Source organism: Vombatus ursinus, unplaced genomic scaffold (assembly GCF_900497805.2).
Source record: "Vombatus ursinus unplaced genomic scaffold, bare-nosed wombat genome assembly UNPS02014951.1, whole genome shotgun sequence".
NCBI lineage: Eukaryota > Metazoa > Chordata > Mammalia > Diprotodontia > Vombatidae > Vombatus > Vombatus ursinus.
The window spans coordinates 1,930,407-1,955,201 of NW_020954729.1; the positions used below are offsets into that span (position 1 = coordinate 1,930,407).

General features: G+C 44.9%; 1 pseudogene; it reads right to left on the reverse strand.

The window, feature by feature from the left end:
• Positions 1–15,146: 15,146 nt before the first annotated feature.
• On the reverse strand, positions 15,147–22,855 carry LOC114030274 (annotated as a pseudogene).
• Positions 22,856–24,795: the final 1,940 nt, after the last annotated feature.

Below are 24,795 nucleotides of genomic sequence, written 5' to 3' on the forward strand. Positions count from 1 at the left end.
AAATCTAGTGGGAAAACTTGAAAGGAATCTGGCAGGAATTAGGTCTAGGCTAAAACTGCACACCATAAACCAATATTGGGTTCAAATGGAAGCATGATTTCAGTATAAAAAGTAATATAATCAATTAGAGAAACGAGAAAAAAATTCCTGTTAGATCTATGAATGGAGGAAGCATGCATGACCAAACAAGAGATATAGAAGACCACAGAAGATAAAATAACAGTTTGGATTATCTAAAATTAAAAAGGTTTTGCACAAACAAAACCAGTATAGTTAAGATTAGAAGGGAAATGGGTAACTAGGAAAAAAAAATCTTTTCAACAAGTTTCCCTGAGAAAAGTCTCATTTCCAAGATATATCTTTAAGGAACTAATCCAAATTTGTAAACATAAGAACCATTCCCTTATTGATAAGTGGTCAAAGAATATGAATAGACTGTTTTCAAAGATAGAAATCTAAGCTATCAACAGCCATATGAAAAAATGCTCCAAATCACTAATAATTGTAAGTTAAAGCAACTCTGAGATTCTACCTCACACCGATCAGATTGGCAAACATGACCAAAAAAAACCCCCAAATGATAAAGGTTGGGGGGCTGCAGGAAAACATACACATTAATGCATTATTATTGGAGTTGAGAATTCATGTCCCCATTTTGGAATGCAATTTGTAACCATGCCCCAGAAGTCACTAACCAGTGACTGATCCAGTAATAGCACTATTAGCCCTGTGTCCCCAAAGAGATCAAAGAATGCAGAAAAGATTCTATGTGTACAAAAATGTTTAAAATAGCCGTTTTTGAATGGCTGAACTTGGTGGCATATGAATGTAACGAAATATTATTGTGCCATGTGAAATGACACTTAGGGATGGTTTCAGAGAAACCCAGAAGACTTGTGTGAGCTGATGCAGAGTGAAGTGACCAGAACCAGGAGACTAATTTGCACAGTAACAACAGCAGAGTACAGACAGGCAACTTTGAAAGACTTCAGAACTCTGATGAACACCGTGACTGACCATGTCTCCAGAGACCCAATAATGAAATCTGCTGCCCACCTCCTGACAGGTGAGGAGCTCCGGGTACAGAGCGACACATGCATTTTTGGACAAGCCAACGTGGATGTTTGCCTTGCTTTACTCTGCATATTTGTTGTGAAGATTTTGTTTTCCTTTTTTTCATTGGTAAGTCGGGGTGGAGGAGAAAATATAACAAATGAATTTTATTTTATAAAATAAAAATTTGAATATATATACAGAAAGTGAATACAAATTAATTCCAGTCGGGGAGAACACAAAGAACAGAACTGAGGCTATCAGAAAAGACTGTGTAGGAAGTAGCACCTGAACTGGGTCCTAAAGAGGACCTAGTGTTTGAAGAAAAGAGAGGTGAGGGAGAGTGTGTTTCAAGCATGAAACAGACTCAGCAAAGGTACAGGAGATGGGACATAGGAGTGTTGTGTCCAAGGCAGGTGGGCTGGTTTGGTTGGAATAAATACGTGAAAGGCAGTGATATGTAGTAATCTTTAAATGTAGATTAAGTCAGGCTGTGAAGTTGGTATTTTAACCTAAAAGCAATAGGGAGTTGCCTTTGTTGTAGAGCAGGGTAGTGACACTGTCACATTTCTATTGCCAAAGTGTTGTGGGAGGTGAGGGGCACTGGGACGAACCTCTTCAAATTTAAAATGAAAACTTCAGGGCTCAAGATTCAAAGAGGTCAGAACTGGAAGGGCCCTTAGGTCATCGAATCTCTTTGGAGAACTCTTCTAATGGAGGAAGAAACTGAGATCCGGAGAGAAATGATTGGTCCAATGGCACAGGGCTAGATACTGACCGACTGGAACCCACGTTTCCAAGTCTTCCCTCTACTAGCTGCTGCCCTGCAGAGAGAAGAGAGACTCCTTCAAAGTAGCTTTGCACTCTTTCCACGGCAGATAGAAGAAAGGTCTTTCATCGATCATATACTCCCTTTCCTCCTACACACCTTCCAGCTCAATTTTTCACTTCTAGGCAAAGTACAGATGATGTATTTTTTTTTTAACAAAAAAGACTCACAAATAAGTGAAATGCAGAAGTGGAGAAAGTTTGTTTTGCTGTCATTCCTTTGCCAAATGCAATGCCCGACCTGACCACTTTGCATTGTGGGATGAGGCCCAAGGCCTTCTTCCCCTGGACTGATTAACTCAATCAGAGCTCATGACTCAGATGGATGAGAAGAGAGCTGTCCACAGGCATGATGCTAAGTCCATCTCTTTCTTTTGCTGCTAAATGTCTGGGATGAGTTGATGGCTGATGCTTCTACTTGCTCACCAGCTACTCTCTCCTTACCCCTTTTCAATGGAGTATCTGCCAGCTCCTACTGAGACTGCTCTCTCAAATATCACCAGTGACCTAATGGGCAAATGTAATGGCCTTTCTTTTGGCTCTCAACCTCCTTTACCTCTCTGCAACAGGTGACCATGTTGTCTACCCCCTCCTGGCCAACGTTTTCTCCTCTCTTGCCTTTATAAAAACATTGTTCTGATTTCTCTGCTTGCCTCTTGAAACACTCTTCTGTCTTCTTCACAGGCCCCTTGCCTTCTTCCTAGCCCTTAATGGTGGTGGTGGTGGTGGTATTGGTGGTGGTGGTGGTGGTTTTTGAGTCATGTCTGACTCTCTGTGAGCCTCTCTGTGAGGCAAAGATCCTGGAGTGGTTTTGCCATTTCCTTCTCCAGCTGATTTTGCAGATGAGGAAACTGAGGCAAATGGAGTTAAGTGACTTGCACAGGGTCACACAGCTAGTAAGTGTCAGACCAGATTTGAACTCAAGATGAGTCTTCCTGATCCTGGGCCCAGCACTCTATCCACTGCATCACCTAGCTGCCCCTATCCCTTAATGTGGGGTGTTCCCTAAGGCTCTGCCCTGAACCTTTTTCTCTCTTCTCCCTTGGCAGCCTCATTCGTTGCCATGGTACCACTGTTAGGCAGATGATTCCCAGATCTGGAGTTCCAAACCTAACTTCTCTTCCTTGTTCCAGCCCCGCATCTCCACGGGCTGGCAGTATTCTGCTGACACCTCAAACTCAGCATGTCTCACCATTATCACCTTTCTCCCTAAACCTACTCCCCAGCTGCTGTGTCCATCTCCAGCCCCATCAATGTCTCATGTTCAAAATCTTGATGTTGTAACCCTTCCTCCTTCCTCACCTCTTAAAGCCAATCATTGCGTCCATTTCTGCATCTTCTCTTGCATCTACTCTGCCTCTGCACTGCAGCTTTGCCATCGCTACAAAAACAATCTTCCTTATATGTAGATACTTTGTTCCTCTGCTCAGAAATATTTAGTGGCTCCTTTGCTTGGCATTCGAGGGTTTCTGTAACTTGCCACCCCCTCCCCCTTTCCAGAGAGCTCGTTTTATTCTGTTCCACAGCTACTCTGTAGCCAAACCAGATAGCTCTGCTCCATGAGAATTCCCCAAACTCGCCTGACTTGGCGCCTTTGCTTGACACTTTTTTTTTTAATTTTTTATTAATTTATTTTGATTGATCAACAATCACTTCCATATGCTTTTGAGTTTAAAATTTTTCTCCCCCTCCCTCCCTACCACCCTCCCCAAGACGGCGCACAATCTGATATAGGCTATACATATACATTCCTATTAAACGTATTTTCACATTAGTGATGTTGTAAAGAAGAATTAGAATCAATAGGAGGAACCACCAGAAAGAAGAAACAAAACAAAACGGAAGAGAAAAAAAAATAGCAATTCAAATTCCATAGTTCTTTCTTTGGATGTAGATAGCTGACACTCTTTCTTATGCCTGTTACGTCTTCCCTCTCTCTTTTTTCCAGATGAACTCCTGCTCATCTTACTGCCCAAGTCAAATGTCACCTCTTCCAGTAAGCTTCTCATGATTCCCTCAGTAACAGCCTTTCCCCTGAGACCTCATGTAGAACTTTGTTTTGCCCCTAATGCATTTTGATATATTATGGTGATGTATGTTTGTTTCATAATACATCCCCTCCCCCATAGAGTGGAAGTGCCATGAAGGCAGGAGCCCATGTTGGTTCTAATTTTGGTATCTCTTATAAGGAAGCAAGTACAGTGTTCTGTCTACTGTTGGTTGCTTGACCAACACTGAGTGAATGAAGATAGCGTTTGATGTGGGGGTAACTAAGGGAATCCCCTACTGCCAGTTTTGTTCCCTGGATAATGTTGTAGCCAAGATCTTGCTAGAGAAAAAAGAGGGAGACGAATGAGTCCAGATGTTTTTGTGTATACCTCAGAGCCAAAATGGAGAACCCTAACCCAGTGACAGAAAGAGCATTTCAAGCACAGGAGCGCTCACTGTTGGACTCTGGGTGCCCTGATGATTGCAGGCATCCCTTCTTAGCATTCTTAGCATCCTTCAAAACTCAGCTCAGGTACCAGCCCTTTCCCCGAGCTCCTTCTCCACCCCCAGTTATCAGTGCTCATTCTCTCCTTCCTCATAGTACTTCTATTTGCTTATGTTTGTTGAGGATTAAATAGGACATGCAGAGATCTGCCCTTACTCATTCATTGTGCTAGCTCAGCGTGTGGATACTTTGGGGATGATGAAGCTATTCCCTTATTGGCCCCTCAGCAGGAAGAGCTAGTGATCTTTAAGTGGATCTTTAAGTCGCCTGATTTTCTTCTTCCACATGGATAGCAAATTCCCGTTGAGGGGTCAGGGGAAGGGCAGCTTGCCCTAGCCCCCACCTCAACCACCTTTCAGCCATGAGAACATGACAGCAAAAGCTTCTACATTTCCTAGGTGAGCCTGATCTTGGATTTGGGACTGTCTCTTCCATTTGTTCTTTCCTGATTGGACATGAACAACTGTCAGTTCTGAGGTGGATGAAGCCAGTCTTGGAATGGTTGGAATTGAAATTGGAATGACTCAGTGGTCCTGGGTCCTTTGGTCAGAGCTCATTGGTGGCAAGCGGGGGAGTCCCTGGGAACTATTTCAGGGCTCTTGGGCTTGATGACTGCCACCAAGCCTAAACTGTGGTGCAGCTTGCCTAAAGATATCTCCCGTGAGGAGAACAGTACAAAGCCACAGTGAAATATAAAACTCCTATTCAGCAGTCCAGCAAAATGCTTTAGGTTCTGATAAGGCTTAAGTATCAAACTCTTAGAAGATTATAACTATAGTCATAGTTTAAGTTACTGAATCCTGTTTGAAATCTGTCAACGTGCACTTGTGTTTTGTGTTAGCATTTCTTTTATGTCTAGGAAATAAATATCTGTCCCATACCTATTTCTCATTCTGCATTGAGTACCTTTCCACTCCTCGTTTGGGGAGACCCTTTTATAAGCTGTAATTAAATAGTTCCTGGGATACTGAGATCAGGAGTTGTAATGAGCAAAAGATTATAAGAAAAGGGAGTCTAATCCTGCTCAGTCAGTCACTAAACATTAAGCACCTCCTGTGTGCCAGGAAATGTGCTAAGTGTTGGCCACTCACTAAAGGTCAGGCTCCCCAAGGCCTGTACTCAGTCTAGCCTGAGTATATGTGTCCAGAGCATAAGGTCTTCTGTTTGAGGGAGAGAATGGTGAGTGCCCTTGTCTCTTGGGCCTAATGGTGCTTTCTTCTTATTAGAATTTTGGTTTTGTGACCTAGAAATTGAGTTTTAGGGGCTTCGAGGACAACGTACATTCAGGGGAAGTTTGCTTGGAAAGAGGGAAAAAAAGCCAAAAGCCACTTCTAGAACAAACAAACAAACAAACAAACAAAACCAGGAGTCATTAGCCATTTCCTCTGGGTTTGTCTACCCCCCTCCAATAGAATGTAAGTTCTTTGAGGGCAGGTCAGTAAGTCAAGCATCTGCTAAGCATAAGGGCTTCCTACTTACCAGGCACTATGCTAAGCACTGGGGATATAAAAGGGTGGTTTAGTTTTTACCTTGGTATTCCCAATGCCTTAGCGTTGCATGCTGCACTTTGCAAATGTCTGTTGAATTGATCGGCAAAGAACAGGCTAGAAGTTCCCTAGGGAAAATCTCTGTTCCCTCTCCCCTCACCCCCAATTCTTCAAGCTGGAAGGAACCTTAGAGAGCATCTAGTCCAGCCCTTTCATTTTATAGATGTGAGAGAGAGGAGCCCAACACCTAGACATGAAATACCTTGCCCAAGGTCACATAGGCAGTAAGTGGCCCAGCCAAGGTTCCGTCCTCGACCCAGAACTGAATTTCATTTGAGCCAAAGCTGGTCAGTTTCATCATTAGACTTTCCTTTAAAGAAGCAGAAATCTCCACTCACGCTGCACCCCTTGTTAGCAAAAGGGGTGGGGGTTCCCTCCTTATCTCTGATGGATCTGGAGTTTTTATGAAGATTTCCAGGAAGTCTTAGCCTTCTGGGTATTGTGTGAATCACAGGGAAGAAAGCTGCTGCGCCGGGCCAAAAATCTGACTCCTTTTAATGATGTAACAGAGTAGAATGGGTCCCGGGATCTCCATTACCTTACAACAAGCTGACCCCTTTTAATGAAATTGCACCATATTAATCATTGAGAATTGGCCAGGGAGGCATGAGGCTCTGCCCCTTGTCTTAGAGCGGTTGTGATGCTGGCGCTGAGCAGTGAGCAGCTCGCTTTCTCTGCCCGCTCTTGCCTCCCTCTCCAGCCTGCTCCCCATTGAAGGGCCCCACCGTTGTGCCTTGTTCTTCTCTCCCATCTGGCTTCCATTTTGGAAGCTGCCTCATGAAGTTTGCCTCATGTAACTAGGAGCCGTATCTATAGACCTATATCATACCTATATCTATAGATATGGGTAAATATAATATATATTCGATTCAACAAGCATTTAGTAAGTGCTTAAATCATGCCAGGTGCTAGAAATCCAGAGACCCATACGGCAGTCCCTTCCCCCAGATTGCTTCTGTTCTCCTATGGGGATATAGCAAGGAGCCAAGTAAGTAAATAAAAAAGCATATGCAAAGTAATTTCAAGAGGGAGACAGTTCTAGTAACTGGAGGCAATCAGGAAAAGTCTCATTTGGAAAGTGTCACCTGAGTTGTGCTTTAAAGGAGGCTCAGGATCTTAAGAGAGTAGTATGAGAAAGGGCAGGGCTACCAGCCATGTAGGGACCATTCTTCCTAACTTCCTAAGTGTGTCCCACCATGTCTCTCTTTGTCTCACACCCACTCATACCTCTCTCAAATAAGCTTCAGTGGCTCCCTATCACCTCTGGGATCAAACAGGGGAGGGGTGGGGAACCTGCAGCCTTGAGGCCACATGTGGCCTTCTAGATCCTTAAGTGTGGCCTTTTGACTGAATCTGAATTTCTTCCATAAAATTTAAGTCAAAAGGCCGCTCTTTTGGATCTAGGAGGCCACATGTGGCCTCAAGGCCTCAGGTTCCCCACCCCTGAAATAGAGAGTTCTCCTTTGGCATTTGAGTAGTAAATCTAGCTGCTACCTTCACATACAGCACAGTGACTTGCTCAGAGTAATTGCATGGGGAGAGTAATAAACTGTGCCTGGGAGCCTGGCAGGTGGGCCCTGGGAGAGACTTGCTGAAGATCCCACAAAGGGTAAAAGGAATCACTCCCCTCCACAGCCCTATCCCAGCCAACAATGGCATAACCCATATGCTGATGGCCTGTGTCTGTAGCAAAGAAATCATAGTTGGGGGACAAGGCCCAAGAAACATCTCAGTATTTGGGCCAGCCATTCTGTCATCTATAACATAGCTGATGTTGCCTGTTCCTGGGGTGTAGGGAACTGGAGTGCCTAGTCCTTTCTAATGATTTCCTTTTACAGAAGAGGTTACTCAGGTAGGAAGCCACTAAGTCAGGACTGGCCCCTTCCTCCCTTTCCAGGCTTCCACCTTCCTCCTATCTCCTCACTCTACAATCCATTCCCACTGGCTTATTGGCCGTTCCACAACCTCCGTGCTCCACTCTCCCCACTGGGCCCTTTGTACTTGGCTATTCTCTGTGCCTGGAATGCTCCACATCATCACCTCTGCTTTCTGGCTCCCCTAGTTTCCTTCAAGAATCATTTCAAATTGCAGTTTGTGCAGGAGCCTTTTCCACGCCCCCCTCTCCCTTTCCACACCACAGCCACCTTCTCTTCTATGATTATCTTCTATTTATACTGTAGATATCTTGTATGTACCTAGTTGTTTGCATGCCATCTCCCCCATTACAATGGGAGTCCTTTGAAGGAAGGGACAGTGTTTTTGCCTTTCTTTGTATCCCCAGAGCTTAGCACAGTGCCTGGCACATCACAAGCACTTTATAAATGTCTCTTGACAGACGCTGGCTGTGAATGTGTCATTCACACCCATGTCTTCCTGATTCCAAGGCTAGTCCTTTAGCCACTCCACCACTCCATGAGTAAGTAGTTGACTGTACTGGAGATGTATTAAATTTTAATATAATCATTTATTATAAATAAATGAAGATATTGCACTTATAAATGCAATTCACATTATTAAAAAGCTGCCACCCTTTTGTTTGTTCACAATTGGCAAAACTCTTCTGGAAGCTGAATATATGTGCACAGGTATGCAAAGAGTGCAAATTTAGAATGTGGCAAATGCTTTAGAGTTTGTATTTGAAGGACCATCTGCTACGGTGACTTTACACTCATCACTTTTTCAAATCAGAATATTTTCATACTAGCCTTCCTTCCATTGTTTGAAATAAGAAAGCAATGTGAAAATTAAAGAAATATGCCTACTAGTAAAGAAGAGGGCCAAGTCTCTTTCAGCACTGGCTAAGGAAGACAACTCCTTCTCTAACCCAGGACTTCTTAAACTTTTTCCACTGGTGACCCCTTCAGTGCTTCTTAAACTGGGCTGTGACCCACAGTTTAAGAAGCACTGCAGCCCTATAGGGAGTCTTTGAAGTTGCCTGGAGTCTCTTAAGGTAAGAGGAGTTGAAGAGGATTGTTTTGGGGCCATGGGAATGAGCCTGGAATTTGAGTCCTGACTTAGTGGCTTCCTACCTGAGTAACCTCTTCTGTAAAAGGAAATCATTAGAAAGGACTAGGCACTCCAGTTCCCTACACCCCAGGAACAGGCAACATCAGCTATGTTATAGATGACAGAATGGCTGGCCCAAATACTGAGATGTTTCTTGGGCCTTGTCCCCCAGCTATGATTTCTTTGCTACAGACACAGGCCATCAGCATATGGGTTATGCCATTGTTGGCTGGGATAGGGCTGTGGAGGGGAGTGATTCCTTTTACCCTTTGTGGGATCTTCAGCAAGTCTCTCCCAGGGCCCACCTGCCAGGCTCCCAGGCACAGTTTATTACTCCCCCCATGCAATTACTCTGAGCAAGTCACTGTGCTGTATGTGAAGGTAGCAGCTAGATTTACTACTCAAGCTGCTGAGGGCCTTGTCCTTTTGCCGTGTAATGAATTCTCTTATATAACTTGGAGCCTTCCGAAGGAGGCAGTCTAAGGTCTGGCTGTGATATATTCTTAATTGCCCTCCACAATTGCGGGGGAGTCCTATCGCCTGGCTCCCTCCCAGCTGGCCTCTGAAGGAAGTCTACCTTGTTTGCTAATTCTGTTAATCTCAGAAGCACTTAGACTGAGTTGCCTAGCCCCTCATCGCCTTGTAGCTGCCCTGCAGTGTGTAGGGGGAGTACAGGGACAAGACAGCACAAACCAGTACCTTACACACACACACATATATACACACGTACATGCATGTGTATGCACATGCGTGTGCACTCAACCACCAGCTAGGCTGGGAGAGAGGCATGTGATAGAACCAGGGGGACCACCTACATAAAAGATATCACCAGTTATTCCTAAAAATATGTCCATTATTAAATACCTTCAGTAGACAAACCCAGAGGAAATGGCTAATGACTCCTGGGTTTTTTTGTTTGTTTGTTTGTTCTAGAAGTGGCTTTTGGCTTTTTTTCCTCTTTCCAAGCAAACTTCCCCTGAATGTATGTTGTCCTCGAAGCCCCTAAAACTCAATTTCTAGGTCACAAAACCAATCTCTAATCTTGATTTGCTTTCTTTCTCTTTAATGGATGGAGGCACCATTGGTGCTGTCGCCTAGGTGCAAGGTAACTATAAAACACAGGAAGACATTTCTCTTCTGAATGTCCAAATGGCTTTAAAAATGCCTGATAAAATCAGAAGGCTCCTTCATTTTAAAGGAAAAAAAGGCAACCCAGGCAAAAACCTTTTACCTAACCTAAAAACCTTTCAAGAAGCAGTGCACGGAGTCAGATAGGAATGAGATGCCTAAGGACAAGGACATTCGAGCCTTCGGGGGAATGCAAAGGATGAGGAGTGAAAACTTAGTAGCTGTGATTTAGCACACTGCCATGCTTCCAAGGATACCAGTGGACTTGATGCCCGAATCTGGAATAATAATCTTGGCTATTTAATGCTATTTAAGGCCCCTCTTGGCACCCTATTCTTAGTGCAGACCAAATTCCCCAGGAGACATGCCCGTACTTGGTATGCAATGTCCAGGTGGTACTCACATGACTTGATACTATAGATGAGCCCTAGTAGAGGGCGATGTCAAACCCATCTGGGCCAAATTACAATTTCAAGGCTCTAGGGGAGCCTGCTCCCCTCCCCTCCCCAAAGTGCTTGGCTTCTGCCTCCTTGACATTGAAACACTTGCACAAAAAATGAAACTGTCAAGCCTTGACCATGCATCGTCTTCCCCACCAGTGGGAGAAACATGAGCTGCCTTCTAAGTTTGCTCTGTCGTTCCATAGATCCATGACCATAATTACACCTGCTGTCAGTGGGAGGTGCAGAGAACTATGGTACAGATGTGCTCAATCAAGCTTACACCTCCCTAGAATGTTCTCTTTCCTCCCTTTTTTGATTATGGGGTCTTAATGCCATTCTTTCACGGGAAGAAAGGGCAAAACATTTATTCACTAAGTGCCTTTAAAGCCCTGAGAAGTCTCCCTGTCCACTGGGACATCTTCCATACCCTCCTCTTTCCCTTCAGGGGCCCCTTCCTGTTTGAGGTCTCTTGACTTCTTCAGAGTGGGGAAGTCCAGGTACGAGAACTCCAGCCCTCCACCAAGGCAGAGCACAACCCGGCTAGAACTCACTTAAGCCCAAGACTGCTGCTTGAGGCATATGGAAGATAAAAGTGACTTGCAGAAGGTCACAACACTACATAAATCTGAATTCGTTGGTCCAAGTGAAAGGCAGTGTGGCATAGTAGATAGAGAGCCAGCAGGCTGTGGGACCCTGGGCAAGTCATTAACCACTCAGTGCCCCAGACAAGTCTCTAAAACTGTATGCTGCCCAAGAGGTGCCAGCCTACAGTGGTACAAGTTTCCTCACCTAAGAATTCCCAATCTCAACAAAATCCCAGGTCCAATATCTATCGCTGTCATAGCTCTAGAAATGGAAGGAGTCTTTGAGGTCTTGAGGACAATTCCTTTGTGTGACAGATGAGGAAACTCAGACCCAGAGAAGTAAAATATTTTGCCCAAGGTTACACACGTAGAAATGTCACAGGCTAGATTTGAACTCAGGTCTTCAGTATCCTAAGCATTTCACTCTTTCCACTATACCATAGTACCTCTATTGCTTGTTAAAGAGAATACCAACTTCTTAGCCTGGCATTCAAGGCCTTCCTCAGTATAATTTAAGGAAGGCCTGCTAGCCTCCTTTCACATTACTCCCCTTCAGGCCTTCTACCTAAACCACTACGGATTCTCCCCATCTCCCTGTCTGTCTTCTTTGCCTTTGTTCATCCTGGCTCCCCTGACTGGAATGGTCTCTTTCCACATCTCTGAAATCCACTAGAAGTCCTTCCCTTCCTCCGTGGGCCCGGTTTGGGTACTATCTGTCACTTGAAGCCTCCCCTCATTCTCCCTGATTCTCCTGGCTTCTAAGTTGATCAAATGTTTTACGCTACTATTTTTAGCTGTCCTATAGACGATATATTCTCACAGTGGGATGGCTCCATAATCCTGTCATCGTGAGTATCTACTTGTTTGGTACAGGTCACCACCCATCCTTCATTCCTTGGCTATGTCCTTCTGTGAATCATCCACTGAAGAGCCGTCCAACATGCTAGATGCCTTCCTCCGCTTTGTTTCATGGACCCCAGGGCAGCTGTTCTCTCTCATTCACTACATGCCCAGGCCACCTCCTTTTCTTTCTTCTTTTTTTTTTTAAGGCAGTCGGGGTTAAGTGACTTGCCCAGGGTCACACAGCTAGTAAGTGTCAAGTGTCTGGGGTCAGATTTGTACTCAGGTCCTCCTGACTTCAGGGCCGGTGCTCTATCCACTGCACCACCTAGCTGTTCCCTCCACCTCTTTTTCTAACCGTATTTATCTGTTGTTTGTGCCATTGTTGCTTATAGGATCACAGAATTAGAACTGGTAAAGATCTCAGAAGCCATCTAGGCCATAATCTTCATTTTTACAGATGAGGAAACTGAGACCTAGGGGATAGGATTTGCCATGGGTCACACAAGTAGTAAGTAGCAGAGCAGAAATTCAAACCCAGGTCCTCTGACTCCAACTCCAGCATGTTTAAGAATCCTTTCCCTCTTTACCTTTGTATTTCCAGTGGCTTGCATGGTGCCTGGCAAAGTACTGATTTAATAATTGCTTTTTGAGTGATCAATTGAACCACGCTTTTCCACTGTTCTTTGGGTCACCTGTAATTGTGACACTTCTAGGAATATTGTGTTCTAGGAGTGACAGCTATGAGGCATCGCCAGGAGAATACTGACATTAAAAGGTAGGACTTTTGTGACCTGCCTAGCTTTTTAAAAATAGCAATCCATTTATATTCTCCTATATAGTTATGAAAGGCAGCATGACCAAATGTACAGAGGGCCCACATTGGAATCAGGAAGACCTGGGTTCAAGTTCAGCCTCTGAGACACTAGGTGAATAGGAGCCAATCACTCCACTTCTTGCCACCCCAAGCAGCTCTCTAGGACTATTAAATTCCAGACCAAATTATCCATCTGTATCAATGGAGAGAGGTTCCACATTGGGAGTCCCCTATACTGATGCAATTATAGATTTGGACTCAGCCCCTCCTCACTCCTGCAACTTATGCATTAATTTTTTTCCCTCCCTTCTGCTGGATAATAAATACTTTAAGGACAGGAATCACGTGCCCTATTTCATCTTTGTACCCCAAGCTCACAGAATGGGGTATGTACCAATTGGCCATCTGACAAGGGTTCATTGAAGCAGACTGTGTGGGGATGCCAGTCCCACTGCTGTAGAATGCCCTTGTTGATCTTGGCAACATCTTCGGCACCATAAATGTACATGGTGTTGGAGAGAAACCCGTTGCCTGTTTGATCAAAAGCTTTTTTGTGCTTCAAGCCTAATAAATGTCCTTCTCACTTCCTGCCCTCTGGGCTGCTCAGATAGACACCCTCAAAAGGTACGAAGGCCTCAATGGAGAGGTTATCACACCCAGGAAGCACTGTCTTTCTTAACTAGTTTAACCCTTGTCTATGAGGTCCACTATGAAATCCTGAGCCTTTTTCACTTAGCGTTGATGCCACGGCATTAGCTGACAACCCTTCACTGCTTTTGCTACCTTCTCTTGCTCTGGAAATAGAGCGCTCTCCATCTACCAATCAGCCCATCAACATGTGTTTATTCAGAACTTGCTATGTGCAAGATATTGGGCTATGTTCTAGGAGGACGAATATAATGAATGAAGCTATCCCAACACTGAGAGCTTACGTTCTAACATTAGGATTTCTTTCTCTCTCTCCTTAAAAAATCCCTTTACAACCTGACTTCAGATTTCATCATTCCACTGAAACTGCTTTTTCCAAAGCTACCCTTGATCTCTTTTTTTATGTAAATATATAATACATACAAGATTTTCAGGTTTTTAAAAGCAAAAAGAAAATAGCCATGAACACTGAATGTAGTCAAACTATCCATAAAATTCCAAATGTATTTAATTTAAATTAACTGAGAACAAAATTGTGAATGTACTTTTTTTTTAAAGAACACTTAACTAGAAAATATATTGAAATGTGAGGACCTAAAAGGAGGTTAAATATATGGAAATAAATACAGAATAAAAGTAACTGAATTCTTTTATGTTGGATCATATAATGAAAAAATCTGATAAACAATGAACTACAGTAACTTCATAAAGAAACATTGCTTAATATGATTTATTTGGAATTTAACCATAAGCCTCCTCATTCAATTATATTAATATATTTTCTGACTTTTTATACGAATAAAAGACAGAGGGAGAACACTTGGACGGGCAATACTTACTAGAAAAAAAGTCATCACGTTCAATTTGGGGAGAGCTTTTCCAAAGGCTTTCTTTTTTGAAAATGCTGGAGATTTGTAGACAGTGCAGTGGCAGAAGTCTGAAACCTGCTTGCCCCACATGAGCTCTGTAAACTGTCTCTGCTTGTACATTGTGCCAGCAAAGCAAGAAAACCTCTATTGTTTACAGAACTAACAGGTTCTTTGGATGCTTTGTTAGCCATTTCTGTGATATCCCTAGCCTCGATTTTGGAAATAATATCAGATCTTTTACCAGTTGGGTTGACCTCAACACCATGAAATCTCATAGTCCTAGGAAAGGAAGGATCAGCTATGTTTCGGACATCCACCAATCAAAACATACTTTGTGAGGCAAGAGGTCCTGAGGTTCCCAGTCTCAAAGCATTTGGACTGTCTCTGTGGTTTCCGGTTTATGCTGCTATTCTGGAGTTTTCATATCTTTATCCCCAGTGGGAAGCACAAGATCTTGGTTTACCTTCTCAGTGCCATCCAGATCAAGGTACTGTTCTGCCACATTTCCTTCTGCTAACAAAACAAATGCATCCATTTCCAGTAAAAGAGATTCTTCAGTGGCTCACAATTCCACATTTGGAAAGATGACCGTGGCTTCCTCAGTTTTAGATACTAAATTTTCTAAAAAAAATTTCTCTGTGGGCAAAGATGACATAAGAGGGAACACAGCATCTGGGATGGGCTATTTGTTGGCATTTTCCAATTCAGCATGAGATACTTTAGCTGGTAATGTGATGCTACTAATCGATTGGGGGAGAGCGTGGTGCTCTCCCAGTTATCTTTCTTAAGGAAATCGGTAGCAATCAATGGTATAAATGGCTACCAACAGTGGCCAAAGTAATCAAGGCTGAAAGTGCATTCTGGGGAAAGCTCAGCAGGATATGAATTCCTAGGTTGGAGGTAAGCAAGACTGTCCGTTGGTGGGGAGTACTCTCAAAAGTCTGTGACAAGCAGCTGCCATTGAACCATTGGAAGGTCAGAAGCCATAGGTGGGCAAGGTTTTATCTTAACATTTTTTCAGCTTTTTACTGATGTTCATGATCTCTATTTTTGCCTTCAATAGCTTCATTTTATTCATACTGATTGAATCTTCAATTATCTCTTGCCTGGAGGGAGAAGGCTCAATTTCTTCATCATCATCATCTGAATATAAATTATAAACTGAACCACCACTTAATAATTCATATAATGATGTGAAAGTGCCATCTCCCCTATTTACTACATGGAAGAAATTCAACTGATCTCCTCCATACACCAAAAAGGTGACTTGTTTGTTATATGAGACCTTCTCTCAGACCTCATTGCTGCAGGAGTCCATGTATCAGCCATTTGCCAAGGAGGGTCTTCCATTGGAACTCTTCTAGTATTATTAGTCCACCATGCATAGCTAATGCTGGCTTCAAGGTACAACCTTCTGAAATGTTGTAATCAGTCAAGCAGTCTTCTTCAAGCTCTGTGTTATTCCAAATTAAATATTGCTCATAGATAGGAATGCCTTCAAGTCTTTGAATTTTAAGTTTCATGGAGATGCTAGTTTCAAAAGGTGAAATCCTCAATTCAAAGCACATCCATATCGGTCTCAGTGAAGAACTCCATAGGCTTGTAGAAAGGAAGTAAAATAGTCCCATGCTGTCTTCCATAAAGAACAGAGGTTCTGGAGGAAGAGCCAAGATGGCAGATTAGGGACAGCCACCCAGCTGAACTCTCCCAAAACTCTCCTCCAAACAACTTTAAAATAACACCTCAAATCAAATTTTGGAGCAGCAGAGCCAACAAAAAGTCGGGGTGAGAGATTTTTCTGGCCTAAGAAAACTTAAGAAGGATAGGCAGGAGAAGTCTGAAACACCAGGGTGGAAGTATGGGAGAGGTCTTTGTGGAACCCAGACACATAGCAGCAGTGGCGGTGGCAACAGCAGCAGCAGCAATAGCTTTGGTAGCTCTCAGCCCAGAGACAGTGAGGGGGTCAGACAACAGCTCAGAAAGAGTTTACAAAGGACCCTTTTCTAGCATTGGGTACAACTGGTTGGCAGCTCTATTGACCATATGCAGTTCTGAATCAAAGTTCCAGGGCAAAGAGGAGCACCGATGGTCAGTCACAAGGGAGGGCCTCTGGTCATAGTACCAAAGCGGAGAAGAATGCAGCAATGGAAGGGCCCCTTCCTTCATAAAGACCAGAGTGCAGATCAGGAGAGCAGTGACCATAACCTTTCCCAGAATCGCACCATCTTGGAAGCACTGAGGCAAACAGAATGAAGTGACTTGGCCAGGGCACATTTAAACTCGGGTCTTCGTAACTCCAGATCCAGTGTTCTATCCACTGCAGCACCAGCTAGCTGACTTTTTACTGACATAGGTGACTCTTGTTGGCACTATCTTTTTCCCAGTTTTCAGCTGACTCTTTCTCTTCTCTGACTCAGTTGCCATATTTTGAACTTGCCTTTATGTGTCTCACCTCCTTGCCCCCTTGCATAAGCTTTTCCCTCACCCTGGAACATTCTCGGTCCTTACCTCCACCTCATGGAACCCTTAGCTTCCTTCAAGGCTCAGCTCAAGGGAAGCTATGAAAGGCCTTTCCTCATGGCTTCCAGTGTTTAGCAGCATCTGGGGGTTGGGTTGTATTTTTTTCCCAACTGGTTTTTATTTACTTATCTGGAAATGCCTTCCCACTCGTCCAGTGTAATCTTCTTGAGAGGAGGAAGTACTAGGCTTTTGCCTTTATATCCCCAGGGCTGAACACAGGGCCTAGTATACAGCAGGCACTTAATAAATGCTTGTGGGGCCAAATTCTCGAGTATTCTAGGATGTCCAAGAAGTGGCATCTTTCCTCTGGTTTGAACCTTCTCCTGGACTCTTTTGAACAGGGGATCTTAACTTGGGGCCATGAGTTTTTTTAAAAAATATGTATTTTGATAACTGTATCTGGATAGAATTGTTTTGCCCTTATAATCCTGTGCATTTTATCGTATGTACTTAAAAACCATAGTCGAAGAAGGTCTCTGTAGGCTTCCCCAGAATGCCTGCCCAAGGGGTGCAGGACACACCAAGGGTAGGGCCTCATCTGGAGACTCACCATTTGCTCTTTTGTTTTCCTTCTTTCCTCCAATTTCTTCACTTATTGTGAAGCTTCTCAGCTTCTGTTTGCTCTTGCAAGGGTTGAGCTTTCCTTCCCCTGTGTGTGGGGGGGGGCGGTGCACGTGGCAAGGGGCATCACATCAGGTCTTTTTTTTTTTTTTTAACAGAATCACAGCATCTGAGAGGTGGAAGGGTCCTAGGCGGCCATCTCTGCCACTTCTTGCTTGCGTGACCTTGAGACATTGGCTCACCTTGAGTCACCAAAACCCCCCAGATCCCTTTCAGACAAATGACTGTCTAGCTGTGTGTGCAAGCATTTAATTTACTATCTGGGAGTGACTTTGGCATTGGATGGTGGGGAGAGGCATCTGGGAGCAACACCCTGCAAGGGTTTATTTTTATCAGCTAGGAGTGGGCCACACCAGATAATGCCGTTGCCTCAAGATTTCTGACATTTGAGTCCTGCAAAGGGGGAAGGGTGGAAGGGACTTGAAGCTGCTGTCAGGGTTCACCAACCCCTGGTTGGTAGCAAATTGTTCCCAGTCTTAAAGCTTTTATTGCCCAAGACCCTTACCTCTTAAAACCTAAGAGAATACAGTGGAGATTGGGTTGACAGACACTGGCCTAACTGATCTGAGGTCTCATCTGGAACTGGGATTCCCGGAGCTAGACTGATATGCCAACAGGCCCCTCTAAGTTATAAATGGCCTGGCTGTCCCGGGCAATCCCCAGTGGAGAAGCTACTGGAACAAATGTGTGACTCCCCCCTTGTTCCCCAGAAGTGAAGAAATGACTCTTTGTGTGGGGAGCAGCCAGGTGGCGGCAGCCCTGCTCAGCAGCTGGCCGTCCTGAGCTCAAGGGGATGGTGTGGGACTTGTGGGAAGCGTCCTGGCCATGGAATCGGAGGACCTGAGTGCCGGAATAGACTTACAAAGGAGGGAAACAGGCCAACCAAGTTGTTCAGATGGATGTACAAGAGAAAAAAGAAGTTGGGGAAAAGTGAGAGATTATGTACCCAGAATAGCTGAAATGAATTTCTCAACAGCTGGGAAATTTGGCAGGAGGATGAACAAATTCCTTTGCCCCTCCTCACCCTGGCTGATATAGGAGCATGGTAGCAGCCTGGGGCCCTGTATGCTGGAGGACCCACCAAAGATAGCCAGGGGAAGGGGCTAGTAACTGAAGGGAGACTTGGGCAAAAATGGAGGAGATCAGTGGCACCCATGAAACACTAAAGATTGGATCCCTCAATTGGTGTGGGGACAGGGTAGTGTGCCGAGAGGGTCCCAAGTTTCCTGTCTTAGGGCATAGGAGCCCAGAGAAGAAAACTGTCTAAAGTTAACCAAGCCCTTTGTGTTATGGAACATATAGAGATGGTGGACAAATCATCTGAAGTGTCAGGCCAAGGAAAGGACCAGCCAGGGCTGCGTGGAGACAGCCCACTGTGGTGGAGAGCGTACTGGGCCAGACAATGGTGACAGCTAGGTCTTCTTCCCCATTGTGTCTGAGAAACTGCTTGGAAGGGCTGGTAGTTCACAGGAAAGTGGTGGGGCAAGAATCAATCCAGTACGCATGAATTGAGCGCCTACTGTGTGCTAGGCACTGTATGAAGTGCTGGGGAGACAAAAACAAAAAGCAAGAGAGAGATTAGGGTTGAATATAGAGTAGTCATATAGAATACTCCCATGGGAGCTGAGGGGAGAGAGAGAGAGAGAGAGAACGAGAGAGAGAGAGAGAACAAGAGGGTCCAGGACAGTTCCTTGGGCATATACCCAAAACGAGGAGGCTACAGAAGGAGAGAGAATACTTTGAATAAGGAAACTGAGGCCCAACCTTGGCTTGGGATTTTTATTTAACACACCTTGTGTCTGTTTTGAAAGAGAGACGATGTCCAGGTTGGAAACTACACATTATCAGTGTTAATTGGCTATATCAAAAGATCAGATCTGTTGATTCTATTCCCTCCCCCAAAGAAATAGGAAAGGGGAAAATATTCTCAATTTAGAGCTGGGTGTAACCTTAGCAATTAAGTCCAACTCCATCATTTTCCAGAGAAGTTGAGTGAATTTTCCCAAGTCACATGGATAGTAAGGCCAGAGCCAAGATTTGAACCTGGGCAAAGACAAGTCTTGAAAAAGCTCTCCTATTTGGACTAGAAGCAATTCTGGAAATATGATAATAATAACAACAATAATGATAACTAGTGTTTATGTAGTACTTTAAAGTCTACAAAGTGCTATGTAAATATTTCATTTTATCCTCACAACAATCAATCCTGGGAGGTAGGTGCCATTATTATCCCTACATTTGATAATAAGGAAACTGAAGTAGACCAGAGGTGTAGTGACTTAGCCAGAGTCATATGGTGTCTGAGGCTAGCTTTAAACTCGAGTCTTCCTGACTTCAGACCCTCTATTTGTTGTACAGCCTACCTGCCATCTGTCTTTGGGACTAATGGTTTGTTTATTCAAGGATCTTCCATCTTGTCATAAAATTTCTTTTTTCATAGTGTGAACTACCTGCTTACAAGTGGGGAGTTGGTCTCAGCATACTGGCAGACAGAGCCATAACTAGTACAAGGCAAAAAGGGCTTTGCCCCAGGCCAGAAGTCCATGTGAGAAGAGGGGTTGTTTCCTCCCCAGAGCCTGTGCTTCTTCCCTGAGGCTGACTGCCACTCCCACAATGCACTTGTCATGGTGGGCCCCAGCGTTCTTCTTCCTGAACCCTCTAATGGGCAAGGGTGGCTCCTTCACCCAACCCAACTGCACTTTCATCAAACTGTCCTCTACATCACTGTAGCCCATCTTGCAGGTAGAGTTCCAGCTAGCTAAGACTGCTGAGGGGAAGGTACCACGCCGAGAGGGTCCCAAGTTTCCTGTCTTAGGGCACAGGAGCCCAGAGAAGAAAACTGTCTAAAGTTAACCAAGCCCTTTGTGTTATGGAATGTATAGGGATGGCAGACAAATCATCTGAGGTGTCAGGCCAAGGAAAGGACCAGCCAGGGCTGTGTGGAGACAGCCCACTGTGGTGGAGAGCATACTGGGCCTCAAGCCGGGCAAGCTCCTCCCTTCCTCCACATCTCCCCCTTCCATCCCACAGTGAGCACCCCAGTGAAGGCCCTCACCACCTGTCCCTTGGACTGTTGCAGTAGCCTCCTCATTGGCTTCCTGCATCCTGTCTCTCCTCTCTGCAACTCTGCCTTCCAAATATCATTGACTGAGAACAAGAGGGGAGCTTAGAGCCCCTCTCCCCACCACCTGTTGTTTACCCGATGAGAAAACCAACTACCTACAGGAGTTAAGTGACTTGCTCAAGGTCACACAGGTTGTCAGTGACAAAGATGCCAAGTTGATCATCTGAAAGCACTGGTCTGTTCATGGCACTCCCTCAAGAATTTTCATCAGCTCCTTACCACTTCTAGGATAAAACAAATTCCTCTGACATTTAAAGCCTTTCCCAGTCTGTTTCAAGCCCCATCTGTAGCCTGGAGGCTTAGTGTTCATTACTCCCCACCTCTCATCATTCCCCCCTCCAGTTCTACGTTCTGTCCAATCTAATGTACTTGCAATCTCCCACCTCCATACCTTTGCACGGATTGTCCCCTACTTTTGGAATGTTCTTGACAATTTTCACTTTTTTTATTTCTATCCCTAGCATCTAGCTCAGTGTCTGGCCCATAGTAGGCGTTTCGTAAATGTTTATTGATTTAAATGTGTGCTTGGTGTTTATGAAGTCATCTCTACTATAAAACTTGTTCAAGCTACTATGCCTGGTGCCCTGGGCTTCAGATCAGTAAGCATTCACCTTACATCGCCTGAACCTAGAGCTGCCATGCCTCTTCTGGGCCATCCTCCTGCCACACTGCCTTTCTCTCCTCCACTTCTCCTCTGGACCTCAGGCATATCTTGCCCCCTTCCACCTTCCCTTCCGACTCTAGTCATAAGCTTAACGCAACCAATCCTAGAAAAGCCAGCGCCATCATTTGTGCCCTCTACCTGCTTGTCTCATCAAAGACCTCTCTGTAGCCACCACTCCCCCATATGGGTTGTTTTCACCTCTTAAAACGTAGCCACCTTTTGAGCTCGTCTTCATGTGCCCAGAGCTTAGCACAGGGCCTGGCACTGAGTAAGTGCTTGCTGGATGCTTTTCCATTCCTACTTCCTCTGGATTCCATGTACCCCACAAACAAGTGAACCAACCAAAGCAGGAAGCGTTGGGTGCACTCAGCCAGAGGAACTGGCTTGCTTGTCCCCGGGCACACGGAGTAAGAGGTGGACTTGGGTTTGGACCCACCCTCCTGGCACCCCCAGGCCCTGAGTCTCCAAGTGTGGCCCTGGGCCTCCTGACAAGGCCTGCCCCACCCGCTCTGCCAGCGTTCCCTGTTACCTTCCCCCGCCCGCAAAGAGCTGGCTTCTCCTTGCTTCATTCCCATTGTGTACATCCTGAGCTGTTTTATGTTCCCCCTCTACTTTTCCTCCCCATCCCAACCTGAAATCCATCTTCTTTATTTCTCCCCTTCATTATTTCTCCCCTTCATTATCCCTGTACTCCCTCTTGCTGCCTTAACCTTCTCTTCCAGTCCCAGGAGACCTCCCTGCAGTCTGGCGGGCAAATGTTATCCGCGCTGCTGTGCTATCTCCCTTTGTATCCTGGGCCTGCCTCTCAAGCTCTCAGACAGTTTGAATAGAGATGCCCTTCCTTATCACAGGATAAGGCTCTGGGATGCCCTGCTGGGCTGCGTCCTTGGCCTCTGTGCATCTGCAGTGTGTGTGTACCTTGAAAGAGGACTGGATTTAGGATTCTACGACTTGGGTTGAAATCATGGCTCTGTCACTTTTCCTCTCTAGGCCTCAGTTTCCTCATTTGCAAAAAGAGGGGATCACACTGGCTGAGATCTAAGGTGTCTTTAGCTTTTGTTCTGTGATCTTGCTCCAGCTATATGCCATCTCTGTCCCTTAAAGAGAAGGCACCAGGCAGGTGGTTAAACCCACTTTCACCTTGCCACAGTTGTCCTTCACAGTTGTGTTCTGCCGGCTAAACTCGATGCCCATCTGCTACTGTTACTGGGGCTGTTAATAATATATCACGACATGTTTTCTGCTTATTTACTTCATTCCTGTTTTGCTGGACTCGCCCCCCCAAAGTTTCTCCAGCAGTCTGGCTTCTTTTTACCCTGGTGCTCCAGGAATCTTCAGTGACTTGGCCAACAAGGGCTCCCCTTCCAATGGCGTGCAGTCTGTCTGTGGCTGTACTTCCTGTGCGGCTCTCACCCGTTCCCTCCTGTGTGTGCACCACAAAGGATCCCTTCAGCATATTGAGGGCTTTCCTCATTTTCTCTTGACCCCAGAAGGATGCCACTCTGGCCACATGACCAACCCATCTTGGACAACCCAGTGACATCCTTTTTGGCTCTTCTGGGTCATTTTTAGTACGTTGGCATCTTCTTGCGCCCACCCCTCCCTTCTCCATGGCTTCATGGGTCTTCAGAGACCACCATGCTACACATGACTCATAGCCAGGTAACATCTTTTCGAGATCCTGCCTCCAAGATAAATCCAAATTTCCTCACAGATCTGAAGATCATGTCAAATTCTTTACTTTCTGGGGTTTGAAGATCATGTCAAATTCTTTACTTTCTGGGGTTTGAATCGCTGCAAATCAGTCCCTTGGGTTCTTGCCAGTCAAATTAAGAATCAGGGTCTCCAGCACATGCTGTCTTACCAGGCAGCTACTGGCATCCCTCGGGAAACCACAAATCATCCCCAGGAAGGGAGGGGTCCTCCCACTGTCCTCTACCCCTCACAAACACTGAATGGGTTTTCCTCTTTTCCCTTCACACCTCTTCTAGAACCCTCTTAACAGTCGGCAAGCCAGTAGAATTCATTTCCTTCTCCTTCTTCAGGCTTTTCTTCCTCCATCCCAACCCACCTTATTGTCTTCTTCCAGCTTTCCCTTGTCTTTAAAGTCCCTGCATGCATCTGGCCACTGAAATAGATATTCCCCTTGCTGATATGAGGGCAGGCAGGTAGCTTTTTGCGGGCCCTGGCTCATGTTCATTCCTCATGCCGTGGCTTTCCAGGGAATTTTTCTCCATCAGCTTCTGCCCAGAAGATACTTCTACTGTCCTTTGTTTTGTTCCAGCTCCTTAGCCTACAGCCCACTCTCCCCCTCCCTCCCAGTGCCCTTACTGGCTTTTTTCCAGCATGCACCATTCACAGGGAAGCTCATTTTGACCTTCACAACACCCTGAGATAGGTTGGGCCAACCTTATCATTTGACAGATAAGGAAACAGAGCCACAAAGAAATCCCCTTCAGTATTTTGTGCAAGTACACCCTGATTTTCTGACTCCAGTGCTAGTATGTGTATGTCTTGTAGACCACACATGACACGTTCCCTAAAGGCTCTCTGAGTTAGTGGGATCAGTATATGGTTTGTAATCAAACACATCATCTTTCTCCATGTATTTTGCAGAGTCACAAACTTAACATAGAAAGCATCTTAGCAGGAAAGAAAAGATTAAATAGCCATTGCAAATGAAAGGAGGCATGAAGTCCCAGCCTGGTGGGTCTGGGTGGTGGGTCTTCAGGTCGCTCTCCTAAGAACTGGACAGCCAAAAACTCCACCCCTGCCCACAGCTCAGTCGACAGATCAGGAGAGACTAGCAAAAACAAAAGCAAGATGGTTGCAAAGGGAAGCTTAGAGTTGCCTCTAAATTCTCTCAAAAGTTCTCTCAAGAGTTTTTACCTAATCCACTTCACTACTTAGTATAGCAGGTTGCTCTGCGATTTCCAGTCTCAGACTTAAGTGACCTTAGAAGTTAACCGATCTATCCCCCTGCCTGAACAATGACACTGATCTACAGCATAATTCCAAAAGAAATGGTCAATGAATTCAATTCAGTTCTACTGTATTTTTACAAGCATTGATTCTTACTCTCCCTTTTCATCCTGCTCCTGAACAACGGTAGGAGGGAGGGAGAAAGGAACTAAAGAGAAGCAAATGTTCACATTGCCGATGTTGAAACGTGCATATCTCATTCTGCATTTTGAGCCCGTCACCTCCCTGTCAGGAGTGGGGCAATGTAGTTCATCTCTGGTCCTGTCAAGTTGTGGTTCACTACAAGTATTTGTGAAAGGCAACTTTAAATGTCAGGAAAACCATCCTATCCATCAGAATTATCTATAAATGGAAAAAGCTGCATCAGAATGGCCCCGCCTACCTGAAATTCTTTCTAGCTAAATCTGGACCAGTAATTATGAAGGAATTCATATGATATTAGTCCTTTTCACAACAATCTTTGAGCTCTTGGTTGTTTGGTTGGAATGATTTACGCCAATAGCCTCAACAGCACATGTTCCCTTTATCACAATCTATAAAATGTAACATCTGGTACAACTTGGGCACCTGAAGGGCATCTCATAGTTATGCTCCTACCAACTAGCCAGTCAATTATAATCGGTTGCA